This window comes from Leopardus geoffroyi, chromosome D1 (genome assembly GCF_018350155.1).
Source record: "Leopardus geoffroyi isolate Oge1 chromosome D1, O.geoffroyi_Oge1_pat1.0, whole genome shotgun sequence".
Classification (NCBI taxonomy): Eukaryota; Metazoa; Chordata; class Mammalia; order Carnivora; family Felidae; genus Leopardus; species Leopardus geoffroyi.
In genome coordinates this window covers 19,640,375-19,649,622 of record NC_059329.1, presented here as the reverse complement: position 1 = coordinate 19,649,622, position 9,248 = coordinate 19,640,375, and the positions used below count along the sequence as shown (strand labels likewise).

The 9,248-nt window shown below is 47.1% G+C and overlaps 1 non-coding gene across 1 annotated transcript; it reads right to left on the bottom strand.

The window, feature by feature from the left end:
- Nucleotides 1-731: 731 nt before the first annotated feature.
- LOC123602845 lies at nucleotides 732-893 on the bottom strand. Its single transcript, XR_006714613.1, has one exon. It is a non-coding gene; the product is annotated as a U1 spliceosomal RNA (small nuclear RNA).
- Nucleotides 894-9,248: the final 8,355 nt, after the last annotated feature.

Here is a 9,248-nt window from a genome sequence, read left to right as displayed (position 1 = left end):
CAGAGAGAGATGGAGAGAGAGAATCCCAAGCAGGCTCCAGGCTATCAGCACAGAGACTGACGTAGGGCTCGAACCCACGAACTGTGACATCATGACCTGAGCCAAAATCAAGAGGTGAATACTCAACTGACTGAGCCACCCAGGTGCCCCACTATCATCTTACTTTTAAAGGGGAATAACCCCCACCCTCCCCCAAAAAAGGTGTTTTCACCTTCTCAAAAACAAAAGACAGCCCTTTAATTAAATATTTAGATTAATGGAAAGATCACTACATTTTCTGGTTTTGTTTTATAATTCTGTTACAAAGGGGTGAAATTTTTATCAAGCTTCAGCACTGTCTAAGGATTGATGTTTGGGAATCATCAGTCCAAAACACTTCATACAATTACTTAAATTTTTTTTTAACATTTATTCATTTTTAAGAGACAGAGACAGAGCACGAGTGGGGGAAGGCAGAGAGAGAGAGGGAGACATAGAATCCGAGGCAGGCTCCAGGCTCTGAGCTGTCAGCACAGAGCCTGACGTGGGGCTCGAACCCATGAACTGTGAGATCATGACCTGAGCTGAAGTCAGATGCTTAACCAACTGAGCCACCCAGAAGCCCCTCATATAGTTACTTTAAATCATTTATAATAAGTAAATATGATTATCACTGAAATCTTTTCACATAGACACTTGGAGTTAACCACCATATTCATAATTGTCTTTAGTGGCTATTTTTTTTTCTTTTCAGGGGAAAGCGCAAATGCAGTCCCCACTACCACAAATTACACGGTCAAGCTTCCCACATTTGGGGAAATCGCAGGGGTCAGCACATCCGCAGTGCAATGGATAAGCCTGGCCCTGGGAAAATCGCCTTCGTGATTATGGTGTCTCCCCTGCCAGGTAAGTATTTTAGTGGCTATCTTTAACAAAACAAACAAGGGGCGCCTGGGTGGCGCAGTCGGTTAAGCGTCCGACTTCAGCCAGGTCACGATCTCGCGGTCCGTGAGTTCGAGCCCCGCGTCAGGCTCTGGGCTGATGGCTCAGAGCCTGGAGCCTGTTTCCGATTCTGTGTCTCCCTCTCTCTCTGCCCCTCCCCCGTTCATGCTCTGTCTCTCTCTGTCCCAAAAATAAATAAACGTTGAAAAAACAAACAAAACAAAATTGTCCTCATTTCAGTTTCTGAGTCTTTGAGACTCCTTTGGGTTTCTTCCATTGGTTCTATCTTTTCATGGTTTAGGAATAAATTGCCTGAATCTGATAGTATCGCGGTTGCTTAGTGGTGGTAACATGTTGCTTCTCTGACGCACTTGTGTCTAAATTTTGATTGTGAAAATAATCTTTCAATACCTACCGATCGTTATGTGTGTATTTATTTTATGAAGCTCATAATGTGCTGTTATGCACAGCGCATGTTATAAAGCATCCACAGAACACAACATGTTAAAAAAAAACCACGAAATAAAAAATCCAAGCAGAAGTCCCATTCCATCTCCAAACCCTCCCATGCTCCCCAATCTCCATCCGCTCCGTGTGTTCTGTTTTCTCGTCACTCCTCTGCTCAAAACGCGTCCATAGCTCCCCTGTGTGGAGATCTGATTCTGCAACACGGCATTTCAAACCTTCTACAACCTTCTACTGAAATCAGTGAACTAAATAAGCATTTGTCCAGTCCTGACCCACCAACCCTCTCCCCTCCCGTTGGGCACGTCTTCCTTCAAGATTCGTTTCAACTGCCCCCTCTGCTGGGAAGGGACTTCCGGAGCCCCCAAACACCTCTTGGGATCTCTCCTTTGACTTTGGATGGAATTTTTGGCCAACACTGTTGCTTAAGGAAAAGCAGGCACAAGTAGAGAAGAAAAATGAAGCATAACAGTGGGAAAAGAGGCAATACGATAATCTTCATTGGGGTAGAAAATGTTTGTTCGCTTTGAAGTTGCAAGAAAATCCATGGAAAAATTGTTAGAGATAATAGTAAAGGGACTGTATACCGAATATATATATAATCCAGTGATCTTCATATACACCTGTGATAATTATTTAAAACTATAAGATAATCTCGATCACACTACAATGCCCAAACCGAACTATCTCGGAATAAAATTGATAAGCAGTGCGCAAGACCCATTTGAAAACAACAATAACATTTTTACTGAAAGAGAATACTTCATTTTTTTTTTTTTTTTTTAAATTTTTTTTTTTCAACGTTTATTTATTTTTGGGACAGAGAGAGACAGAGCATGAACGGGGGAGGGGCAGAGAGAGAGCGAGACACAGAATCGGAAGCAGGCTCCAGGCTCTGAGCCATCAGCCCAGAGCCTGACGCGGGGCTCGAACTCACAGACCGCGAGATCGTGACCTGGCTGAAGTCGGATGCTTAACCGACTGCGCCACCCAGGCGCCCCTGAAAGAGAATACTTCAGATGTGGATTCTGTACCGGATTTCTTGGGTTTGAGACCCCACCAGGTGACCTTGGGCAAGTAATTAGCCTTCCCGTACCTGTTGTACAATGAAGATTTTGACTAGGGGCGCCTGGGTGGCTCAGTCAGTTGAGTGTCTGACTTCGGCTCGGGTCATGATCTCGTGGTTCATGAGTTCAAGCCCAGCGTCAGGCTCTGTGCTGACAGCTCAGAGCCTGGAACCTGCTTTGGATTCTGTGACTCCCCCTCTCTCTGCCCCTCCCCTGCTCATGCTCCCTTGCTCTCTGTCTCTGTGTCTCAAAAATAAACAACAACAAAAAAAGAATTTGACTTACTTTTGTTTTTGGTTCCTGAGAAGACGACTCGAAATGCTTGGAATTCTCTTTTTTAAGTTTATTTAGAGAAAGAGAGAAAGTGCGTGCACAAATGGGGTGGAGGTGGCAGAGAGAAAGGGAGAGAGAGAATCCAAGCAGGCTCCACACCCAGCCCAGCATGGAGCCTGATGGGGCCCATGAGACCACAACCTGAGCTGAAATCAAGAGTCAGATGCTCGACTGAGCCACCCACGTGACCCAATCCTTGGAATTTTCTAAGCTTTGTTATTCCTGGCGGCCCCTTGGACCACACCTGAATTTATGTGAATGAGATGGCTCGGGGAAGGGGGCTGGTCCTGCCGGAAAGACCACCCATATGATGAGTACCATGTGACTGACTTCTTCTGGGGAGGAAAGGGGACTGAAGATTTAGCTCAGTCTTATCACCAATGATTCGGTAAATCATGCCTACGTAGTGAAACCCCAGTGAAAAGCTCAGTGGAGTTTCTTGGCTGGTGGACACACTGTTGGGCCAGGCTCCCCAAACCTCGCCCTCTGGTCTCTTTATTTGATTGGTCCTGATCCTTCATAATGAAACTGCGATCATAGATACAATGTGTTCCTGAGTTCTGTGGGTCCTTCCAATGGATTATCACACCTAAGGAGATATCCTAAGAGATCTCCTAAGGAGAGATCCTAAGGAGATCTCTAAGGAGAATTCCTGAATTTGTATCCAGTTGGCCACAAGTGCAGGTGACCTGGGGCCCCCAACTTGGGGCTGGCGTTTCAAGTGAGGGCCGTCTTTCTGGGGGCTGGGCCTGTGGGGTCTTCGACAACTCAGGGTAGTCGGTATCAGAATTGAATGGGTGCTGACTTGCGTAGCTGGAGGAGGGGGCCCCCTGAACAGAAACAGGAGAAAAAGGAGGCACTACTATTGGAAACAGATGAAGAGCTCAGTGGTAGCCGTGATTTGAGTCGCCAGAGAAATACTCAGCTGGGTAGAATCCAAGGGAGAGCTGGAGCAGGGCTGGGGTCTGATCCGGGCCATGACTCAGGGATGCCTGCAGCATCTGGGTGTGTGGACAGTGCCCGATCCTGGAAGCAAGAGGAGGGAGGGGAACAGCGACTGACCTAGTTGACAAGGTCTGCCTGGCTCCGCTGAACACTTCTACCGGGATTGTGTTTCAGGAACATCGAGAGAATCACGTAAGACCACGCGATGAAGTACATTTCGCACTGCCATACGCCTGGGGGTGTGGCTTCTGTTACTGAGACCGAGTTAACGAATAAGAGAAGAATCTGCAGAAGGCTGTGCGGGGAGAGGAGATTTTCAAAGATGCCGATTGGGGTGCTCGCTTCGGCAGCACATATACTAAAGATGCCGACTGGAAAAGCCTTGATTGACACAGGGCTCCAACGTGCAGCATCACCAGGGCCACTGAGAGGCTCCCTGGCCAGTGCTCTATGCCCCGTCTCCCAGAAAGAGTTATCAAGTGCTTACTGTGTTTTCCAGTTGTGCTGTTCCAATCCTGACGGGGGAGAGTGGGGATGTCTGGTATCTTGTCACTGCTACATCACCCCAGGAGTAACCAATCTTCTTGGTGGTGTTCTAATTTGTTAATCAAAAGCATTTCTTTTTCTTGTTCTAGAATGTTCGCTTGGGATCAAGTGGAGCCTCTCTCATAATTCGGTGTTCCTGGAGATGTCAGAAGTAGGAAAAGCCTTTGTTTCGAGGGGGCACATGCACCCCAATGTTTATAGCGGCGCTATCCACAATAGCCAAAGCATGGAAAGAGCCCAAATGTCCGTTGATGGATGAATGGATAAAGAAGATGTGGGATATATATACAATGGAGTATTACTCGGCAATCAAAAAGAATGAAATCTTGCCATTTGCGATTACGTGGATGGAACTGGAGGGTGTTACACTAAGCGAAATTAGTCAGAGAAAGACAAATTTCATATGACTTCACTCATATGAGGACTTTAAGAGACAAAACAGATGAACATAAGGGAAGGGAAACAAAAAGAATATAAAAACAGGGAGGGGGACAAAACAGAAGAGACTCTTAAATATGGAGAACAAACAGAGGGTTACGGAAGGGGTTGGGGGAGGGGGGATGGGCTACAGGGGTCAGGGGCATTAAGGAATCTACTCCTGAAATCATCGATGCACTAGGTGCTAACTTGGATGTAAATTAAAAAAAAAAAAAATTTAAAAAAGCTAAAAAAAAAAAAAGTAGGAAAAGCCTTGATTGACACGGTGCTCCAACATGCAGCATCACCAGGGCCACTGAGAGGCTCCCTGGCCAGTGCTCTATGTCCCGTCTCCCAGAAAGATTTATCAAGTGCTTACTGTGCGCTCGACCCTGCAGTACACTGGGCACACAGAGATGGGCAGGCCACTGTCCTTCCTCCTGTGGGAGCTGGTGGGTTAGTGCCCAGGGCACGGGAACCAGTTGCTGTAAAATACATGTGCTCCCGGCCAGAGTGTTCACGACGTGCTCCCAGCCCACGGAGGAGGGACTTGTAACTTGTCCTGAGGTGGGGGAGGTGGTGACATCTGAGACGGGTCTTGAAGTGTGAGTTGGTGTTACCAAGTGAAGGGAGAGGTCAGCAGGAAGGCACTCCCAGGAGAGGAAGAAGGTGCAGAGAAGCACAAAAGTATACGTGACCCTGGCACGCTCAGGATAGGAGCAATTGGAATGGCTACATCGTAGTGTGGTGTGGTGTGGGGGTGGGTGTGTATGCGGCTGGCTGGTGGAAGATGAAGCCGGAAAGGTAGTTTGAGGTAAGCACGGGAAAGGCCTTATGATTCTACGGGTCTTAGAAACTTCTGGGGGTTTTGAGTTTGAATACATTTTGTTTTCTTTAGAGAGAGAGAGAGAGCGCGCGCGCGCGCAGGGGAGAGGGGCAGAGAGGGAGAGAGGAATCCCAAGCAGGCTCCATGCTCAGCACAGAGTCCGACGTGGGGCTCAAACCCACGACCCTGGGATCAGGACCTGAGCCAAAAGCAAGAGTCGGACACTCAACAGATTGAGCCTCCCGGGCGCCCGTGAGCACGTGTATTCAGGAACCTGACTCAGGGAATGGATACAGAGAGCCTGCCATTTGGACTCAAGGAGGGCACGGGTTCATCTCCACGTTCAAACTCCCTCAGGATAAACTCACCTGTTACAGTGGAACGGGTCTCAGGATACAAACCCAGGTGCGCCAAGCGTATCAGATTTCTTAATTTCCTTTAAATCAGATTGCCTCCGACTCGAGAATCTCCAATCAGCTCGCTGGCAGGAAATCACACCTCGGTCGTTACTGGAGTCCCTCGCTCCAGGAACATGCAAAGGTCCAAAGGTCACCCAGTGCTCAACACTGGGGAGGCCTTTCTGGTTGATGGCTGGCTGCCCAGTGGCTGGAGTCTCTGTGAGTGTGTCCCTTGCTGACCCGTGTTCGTCCCTGCTGTCGCCACACTGCAGGCGGAACACAGGGAGAGCTTACAAGACCTTCGACCTCCCTGTCTGAAGTCCAACTGCGTTAGGTATTCTGCAGAGGAGGCACATTAAGAGAAGCATCCAATACAGAGTCGGAGATCAAAGACGGCTTCTTGGAGGAAAGAAAGAAGGCTTCTTTCTGCCAAAGCATTCTGAATCATTTGTTCTTCTCCTTCTGGTGAACCTTCTAGTTAGATAATGTTTTCACTTTTGTCCTCCTCATCCTGCCCCACCTGTTCTGGTCCCTCTAGAATGGCCTTGCTCGTCATCTTGCTCTCTTTTCTGCAGATACCGTAACTACCCAAGCAAGGCAAAACTGTACAATTTCCTTTCCAACAGTAAGACGTGTTAGGAAGCGCTGAGGAAGGAGCGTAAGTATAGGTCCTTGTTTTTTTTTTTTTTTTTTCAACGTTTATTTATTTTTGGGACAGAGAGAGACAGAGCATGAACGGGGGAGGGGCAGAGAGAGAGGGAGACACAGAATTGGAAACAGGCTCCAGGCTCTGAGCCATCAGCCCAGAGCCTGACGCGGGGCTCGAACTCACGGGCTGTGAGATCGTGACCTGGCTGAAGTCGGACGCTTAACCGACTGCGCCACCCAGGCGCCCCGCAGGTCCTTGTTTTTAAGGCTGAGTGTATGACCTTCTTGTTGGTCTTAGGTATCCATCTGCCTAGAAGCAGATCGGGAGTCGTCTACAAGGAACGCGAAGAAGAAAAAGGGAGTGAGGGAGGAAGAAGAGAAAGGGTTGACTCCCCCTTTTCATTTTCTCCCTCCCTTCTGAGGCTGAGACATCCAAGACTTCGAGTCTTTGCATGCCCCATGGGGTCCAGCAAGCCACCCCCTGCCTCCCCACACTCCTTTGGATGCTGCTGCAGAGCAGAGCCGGGAGGCAGGCAGGAGACAGAGCAACCTGAGGGCACAGGCATTCAGTTTTTCATATAGAGATGAAGTATTCTCCAGAGGGACGATTTCGATTGCCGTACTGAGTTCCACTAAATCTAGGTAGACTCGCCTTCCTTCTAAACCACTGCGTTGGGGCTGATGAGGAACACTGGATCTGGTAAGACACGAAATAAATAAGCTTCATCTTCTCTCACAGGTGACTGTATCGTGAGTAGATCTCCAACCTCGTATGCCATACAGAGGAGGGTTATGGGATAGAGGGAGGGAATTTTAGAGGCTGTAGCAAAAAGGCAGAGACAAGGAAGTTTGGGGGGATGTTTGGAGGATAGTGTGCAACCCAGTTTGGTGGAAATGTTGGGCATACATGGGGCCACGATGGAATGTAGATCCAGAAATTTGGGGCTAATTTGCACCCTGGAGGGAGAATCTGTAGCTGTATCAGCGAGCAATGAGCGTTAGTCATCAAAGAAATTTAGAAGAGGGGATGTTATTATGGGACAACTGCCCACCTATTAGGCTGACTATTTGGACATCATTGATGTATAAAAACATGTTCTTACATGGTTCCACCTAACATTCAAGGCAACTATCTTGAGTTCCCATGACAATAAGGCTAATCTTCATTTGTTGGCTCAGGATCCACCAGCAGAAACCTCCTGATGGACGAATCTTCATTAAACTGATTCTTTGGAGCCTTAAAACTTTTAAGAGTTCATGATTCCATACTATGAGGCGAATTCATGTAATTCTCAGACACTCAATTTCAAGAAGAAAGATACACATTATTTATTTTGTAAGTAAGAAATGTTTAAGTAAGGAATCGGTAATGGAGGGGCTAAGGGTAGACTGCCTCAAAATGTACCACTTTGGCAGAGTGATTATTTAAAAATTTTTTTTTTTTACTGTTTGTTTATTTTTGAGAGAGAGAGAAAAAGACAGAATGCGAGTGGTGGAGGGGGCAGAGAGAGAGGGAGACACAGAATCTGGAGCAGGCTCCAGGCTCTGAGCTGTCAGCACAGAGCCCAATGCGGGACTCGTACTCACGAACCAGGAGACCAGGACCCGAGCCGAAGTCAGATGTCCAACTGACTGAGCCACCCAGGTGCCCCTGGCATAGTATTTTAAATAAAAGTTACTTAGTAAACAGCTGGTGCAGAACACTCATACCCTCCTCTGTCTCCCCTCCTCCAAAGAGGAAATACATCTTCCATTTGAAAGATACCCTCCCCTTACTAAGAAGTTAAAAAGACATCCTTATCACCAGAGACAGAGACTTTAAAGCTGAGAAAGGTGTGGAAACAAACGTTGTTACTTTTTTTTTCTTTTGTAATTTACTAACTCGGCCCAAATTCCACTTCATAATTCCTTGCTAATTAAAGCTCCCAAACATCTATTTTCTTTATCCTGTCAATTACTCACCAATTTGGTATCTCTTTGTCCGAAAAGCATAAAAACTGCTTCGGTGTTTCTTTGGGTCTCAATTGCATTATTAGGCCTCCACGTGCACTGAATAAAACCTAGTTTTTTTCCCTCCTATTCATGTGTCTCGTGTAGATTTAATTCTTAGTCCATCATTCCAGCCAAATATTGGAACTGTGGTATACTGTGTGCTTGTAATAATTACAGTCTCTAGGTGATGATGCTGTGGAAGAAGGTTCCAAAATGAAGTGAGCGTTGCAAAGAGAGTCATTCAAAACAGGGTCTGGAGGATACTGAAGCCGTGCCTATGCACCTGTCCTGTCGCAATTCTCAGCACGAGGTGAACTTTTGACTTTAATCAATTACATCTTGTCAATTGCACGCCCACCACCTCCTGGAACACAGATTCCGGTTCCGGTTCTGTCTTCACTCATAGCTGAGGGGAGCCTTCTGTCTTCACCCATTCTGAGTGGGAGAGCCGAGTTTCAGGTTCTGGGTGAGTACGGTTACGAGAAATAATTCTTCTAAGGGGACTTCTGATAGCTTCCTGCTGGAACTCCTGCCGGATGTAGGTTTGAGGAATATGGCCCTTCGTGTTGTAAAATTTTGGTCCCGTCGGACACATTATCTGAGATGAGTTGTAACTCCATTCGCCAAAACGGGACAGTTTTGATATCCCCAAATTAGTTAATTTGTGTGCATAACGGGAAAAGCGTTAGA